A 6,276-nucleotide genomic window follows, 5' to 3' on the forward strand; every position below is an offset into this window, starting at 1 on the left:
GGTGGAGCAGGGTGGGGATTTTCTGGCCAGCTATTTTGTTGTGATGTATTTACTGTGGTACATTCCTTTATTTAACAGAGCGCTGATGTCTGTAAGATTTGCAACAATAAAATCCAGAACAAAAATACCTCAGACAAGGCTGAGAGTTTGCTCACACTGGTTTAGGGGGTGGCTAGCCAATACTGAGTGCATGAATGCTTGGAAGGTGTCTGAACTTTTCTTTTGACACTGGTGTCTGGAATAATACTGTATGTGTTTCTGCAGATGTGAACCAATGCTATTAACTTGTTTTTAAAATGGCATTATGTTCAGGTAATAAATGACACTGTGTCCTGGTTTTGGCAGGGATGGAGTTAATTTTTCGGAATAGAAGGGCTGATCTTACCTATGATCCTATGGAAGGGAATTCTGATTCATATTCACAGGAAGTGAGCGATGAATATTATGAACAGGATTAGAGGGGCCCTGCCTCCAGCCAGGCGGAGGAGAGGGACAACAGAGTTTATTGGACTGTATGGATTAAATGGCCTGGCACATCAGGCCCACCCAGGGACGCCAAAATGACTGTGATGGTTTAGCCCAAATCACCACACAGCTTCTCGCTCACTCTCCCCCTCCCCAGGGGGATGGGGGAGAGAATTGGGAAGGAAGGAGAACTCGTGGGTTGAGATGAAGACAATTTACTAAAATAAAAGGGAAAACTACAATAATAACAGAATATAAGGATATTAAAAAATATACAAAGTGAACAATATGTGTTTTCTCACCACCCGATGTCCCAATGACCGATACAGCCCGTCCCGAGCAGCGATCACGGAAACAAACCCAAGCAGCAAGCAAAGGAGCAAAAGGGAGCCAGCAAGGTAGGGGGAACGATGCCAGCCAAAACAAGCAGGAAGGATGGATGCCAGGAAGGCAGATACCCACCCTCGCCTGCCCCCACTTATATACTGAGCATGACGTTTATGGCATGGAATACTCTCTTTGGCCTGTTTGGATCAATTATGCTGTCTGTCTTTCTCCCAGCTTCCTGCATCTGCAAATTAGCGAGACTCGGAAAGCAGGACGGTGTCCTTGGTCTCATTCACAACAACTGGTATCATCAGGGTGTTTATGAACATTCTTCACACACAAAATCCAAAACATACCAGCTACTGAGAGGAAAAATTAACTCCATCCCTGCCAAAACCAGGACACACTGGCTCTCCTAAATGAAGCTGATTCCTTATCTAAGGTTGCATCCCAGTTTTTACCATGTGACATGTCACTGTGTGTGAATTTTCACAAATATGGTGTTTCAAGATGCCTTTTACGTGACAGAAATATAATTTCATTGTCTGAATAACCTTAAATACACTTTTTCACAAATGAGGCCTTGCTAAAAAATCTTTACGCTTACTATCATTTATGGAACCACTGTTTTTCTTCAAAGGTCGTCAGCATGGTTTACTCTTAAAGACCTAATGCTATTTGAATAAATAAAAAGTAGGATTGTAATATGTCTGGCCTTAGAATAAATTTGAGACCTGCTTGTGCAAAGGTTAAAAAATACTTCTATGAGAGATTGATTATGAAAAATATGATAGTATTTGAAAGTCAACCAGCAAAAAGCCAACAAAGGAGCATTTCTTCAGGTGAGGCTTCGTAGGATTTTCTGTGCTTTGTAGGTTGTCGTGAGTGCTTTGGAACTACAGAAATGGAAATATATGCCACAGCTGATTCAGAGGAAAACTAAACATGGGCCTTGAGCCACTGAGTGGCTATTCATAACATGAAATACAAATATTGGTAACTTGGGACAATGAAATATTTCATCTTGTTTGCTTAAATGATACATTGGAGAAATCGTGAAGTCTCTGGTAAAAGGTGCATCAGACAGGCTGAGCTTGCTTTCGGTGTTTCCCTGCCTGCCGCCCTCCATCCTCCTGTTTATTACTGTTCCTGTTAAAGCTTTACATTCTGCTTTCTCTATTACAAACTTTTCTGCATTTCAGGGGATAAACGTAAGTCTGCCTTTTCCTTTAGCGGTTCCGATAGATATAAATCTCACAGCTTTGCTGTCTTGACAGGAAACATTTCTCTTGCTCTCACCTCCAGTGTTTTAGTGGTTTGGATCCACGCTGGGAGAATGAGCAGACCCCTCCCCAATTCCAGCCCGTGGTAGCGCCTCACAGGCAGGAGAGGTGGTGCTAATATCCTGTGGGGACTCGCAGTGTCTGAGAGCAGGGCTGGGATTGTCATTTATATAAATGTTCGGTGCGGGCGCATATGGTAGCAATCCTGACCAGCAGAACATTGTACATGGAGGAGCTGGTGATCCACGAGTCAGTTAATCTGAGCAGGCCCAGGCCTGTGTGATGCTGCTCTGGGCCGCTTGTACAGCCTGTGGCCTTCAGGGATATCCCTTCTCCACGGTGCGAATTCAGCTGCTTGATTTTATAAGAGAGGAGCCTGCAGGCAAGCTCTGTTTGGTACTGGTGGTGACACTACTGCCTTTGTCTAGAAGTGCAGCAGTAAGTTCTCACATTAAGGTCCTTTTTGTTTGACAGTAGAAGTGAACAGAGTTGTTTTCTTTTAAGAAAGTCTTGTAATAGCTCAAATGACCAAAAGGGTAATTCTTCCATGGATGGGATTGGCACAACTTCTTGCGCCCTGATCGTACACTTGTTTGATGCTGAACAACTTGGGGTTCCCAGCATCTGAAGAGATATAAAATCAGCTATACTATCATCTTTCTTTATAGCATTAGCTCTAATAAATAGCATTTTAAATGAGACTTTACAGAGTGTGAGTGCCTTTCTTACTGGGATGATAACAAACCAGCACCTCCTCGTGCAAAACACTATGCTTTGGAGTTTTGGTTTTGGTTCTGTTAGGCGAGAATAATGTCCTACCATTAAGTGAAAAGGTCAAGAGCATTTATTTCAGACAGTTTGTATTCTAATTACAGTTTGTGAATTAGCAGCCTTCTTTTATAAGGGACTTTTATAGAACTATGAACACCAGTTTTTACTGAAAGCCTGCTTTTTGTCTGGAGGTCTGCATTTTATGACTGGAGCTTTTAATTTAAACCATAGTACTGATAATTTGCGAGGTTTTTCAGTAGTGCTTTTGAGAGCTGCTTCCGCAAGAATGGTGTATAATTATACCCCATAACTGCTCAGGTTACCATGCTTCAGAGAGAGAAAAAATGTTTCTGTTTTGTAACTTCAAATAAGTGGCACATAAAATGCCCAGATTGTGAATGTGCGTCATGGTGGATTTTCTTCCCGGCTTTTCAGCAATGTGATGACCAATGAACAGTGATCTCATGGGCTTCCACAATGAAGTGTGACTGTAGGTTTTAAGCTGTATTCAATAGTCATAGCTCATTAGGGAAACTGTTAATATATTGATGTGCTTGGTGTACAGGAGTAAGGTGTATATATATATTTAGCAAGAATTATGTATAAAAGGACTTTATCCATGACTCTGCATGCTGACTTTTTGAGGGAGGGCAGCAGCAATGCTTGGGAAACGAAAGAATATTAACAGCATGTTAATTAAGAGAGATACTTCTCAGGCCTAGCGCAAAGCAAGTAACTACAGCATATACAGGAAGAGAACTGTGGTTCATACTTAAAGAGACTGATTATTGCTGTAGATGTCAATCCTAACTACTTCTGTTCCTGTGAAATACTCTGGAAGGGACATTTTTTCCCTTCTCCAGTACAATGTTTTTTGATACCCTTATTTTCTCTGCCACTGACTACCTGGTGTGACTGCTCTCCTGCAAGTCTCTCCCCCCTTGAAACCTCGTGTCTATTATTTTAAATGTTTGTGTTCCAGCTCAGCCAGCCAACTTATCGATAATTTATGCTGATTCTCATGCTTTCACAGGAGAAATTTTGTGCAGAATTCCGCCCCCCTCCCTCCCCCCAATGATTTTACCATTGAGCAGATTAAGATGGCAGAAAAAATGTCTGTCTGAATCCTGTGCAATTGGCTGTCAGGCTTGTGCCTTCTCCCTCCGCCACCCTGTCATTTCTGATAATCTGTGTGCATCTGTGTGTAGGGGTAGGGGGAACAGGGGCAAGACATATGAGTGACTTTCAGAGAAGTAAACTGAAACCAGGTGCAGTTTAAGTCCATTTTTTGGTGATTATCCCCATGATAAGCATCCACTAACCACTTATCCACTGATGCTTCTTCCTACTGTCTTTACTTAGTTGCAGCTTGAATGTACTCTGCCTTTCCTCCCTGTTCCATCCCATACACATTCTTCCGTGGCTTCTGTGAATTTCCCCACTGAGAGAGGGGATGTGTATGCTGCTTCTCCTCCAGAAAGGCATCTTCAGGCAAGAGCATGGAATTTGAGGAGATGCACCCTGGCAGCAGTGGGAAGAGAGGCGGCATGACAGACGATTGCACTGAGTTGTGTGATCCCCTGTTCTAGAATAAGATCTGGGGCTAAGGGGGCAACATCTCACCCACTGATAAACTCCCATTGCTCTAACTGGTGACTTTTCCACTGATGAGAGTTGCAGGAGGAGTGGTGAACACGTCTGTGAGAGCATTGTTGATGAAGGCAGACTTTCTTTAGTTCTGAAGGCTGCCTGGATGGGAAATGAGACCACATTTGCAAATAGGAGAGGGCATGAGAAGTTTTATCTTTTTAATGTATGATAGCTCTTAAAGTTGGTAGTTAAAAAAAAAAATAAAAGAAGATGCTGATGGGAGACTGGTTCTGGTGAAAAAGATTTGCATAAACTTTTCCTTGACAGATAAAAAAACACTTCAGGAAATGAAAATTATTCTTCTGTTGCTAAGGCCTGCACTGTCGCTGGAACTGTGGTAATTAAAGGAGTCAGCCACTGCACACCATGTAGCTCATGAAATCTTCACATTCCAAATCTGTTGTAATAACATTAACTGTGCAAAGTGGCCTTTACGTTATCTCTTGCTGAGATTCTGATTATGACTTAGAAAAAGAAATTGGGTATTGTACTGTGTCACTCAGTGCCTGAAGATAATTAAATTAAAACTTGCTACATTGTTTGGGTGTATAAGTAACTTTTTTTTTTTTAAACTTGCAACGTTATTGTTCTAATATTGGTAGAGAAACTTAACTTGTATATTGGAAAACTACTCAGTTTGTGAAAGCATTATTTTGCAGTTGATTTGCTTCCTATCTAGAAAATATTTCATCTTTTCTGGACCAGTGTGCCACCGTCAGGCAGGCGCGTGAGACGGGCTGTGAGTTCATAGCAGTCAAGGTGCAGAATTAGGTGTAGTGGCTGCGGGTGCTGGGCACTAGTAGACAGAACAGAGCTGTAATCCTCGCAGCCAGCAAGGAACTGCCTTCCAGCCCACAGCCAGTAAGGATCTCAAGTCACTGGTGCAGAGCAGAGCAGAAACTACCCTGTCTGGTGCTCAGGCCAGTCTCCAAGAAATAAGGGAATTCCAGATTTTTTTTACGCACTGATTCAGCTACAAAATTTGCAGGTACGCTACATGAGGTACAGGGAGAACAGACAGGCTCCTACTCTGATACCAAGTGCCTTGGCTTCTGCGTTGTCCCCATGAAGAGAGACCAGTCACCTGTCGTGCACCCTGGGCGTAGACCCGGCCGGCCGCTCCCTGCAGCGCTCTTCTGGGACAGGGAACAGGCCTGCCCGAGGAGCCTGTGGTAACAGAGAGGTGACCATTGCTCAGAAAAGTTGATGACTCTGAATATATGTATTTTTCTATCTTTTGCTCTGGTGGAGCAGCTGCCGTTGCCAGTGTTTCTCTTAGTGTTTGTTAAAGCATGACCCACTAAAAAAAAAAAGTCACGTTGTGCAGGTCACTAAGGAAACAGCTTACCCAGGTAATAATTTGACTGATAGGTTTTATAAAAAATTGTGGCGTTTGTCCTGTGGAGTAATTACCTGGTCAATTAGACGTTAAAAGCTATGGCGAGCAGCTAATTTATTGAAATCAGATTTTTTTTTTTCTCTCCTGTTACCTGAAACATTAATCTGCCTTTCGAAGCACGGTCCAATGGCTGGTAACTTTAGCTCAGGCTAGCCCTGTTCCACTGTGATAATGAGCAGTTAACTGAATGTGATCAAGTCTTCCAAAGCATGAGCTTACGTTGCATCCTGACTTGGAGCCCAGGGACCTTCACAGACTCTTCTCCCATAGGGTTGCAGGGAGTTTACATACGGAGTGTGACAGCAAGGTAAAAGCTGTCAAGAGCTACTGGAAGTATAGTTGGCAGTGATGGGATGCGCATAATTTTCCTCTTCCACAACC

This window comes from Chlamydotis macqueenii, chromosome Z, assembly GCF_036417535.1.
Source record: "Chlamydotis macqueenii isolate bChlMac1 chromosome Z, bChlMac1.mat, whole genome shotgun sequence".
In the NCBI taxonomy this organism is placed as follows: domain Eukaryota; kingdom Metazoa; phylum Chordata; class Aves; order Otidiformes; family Otididae; genus Chlamydotis; species Chlamydotis macqueenii.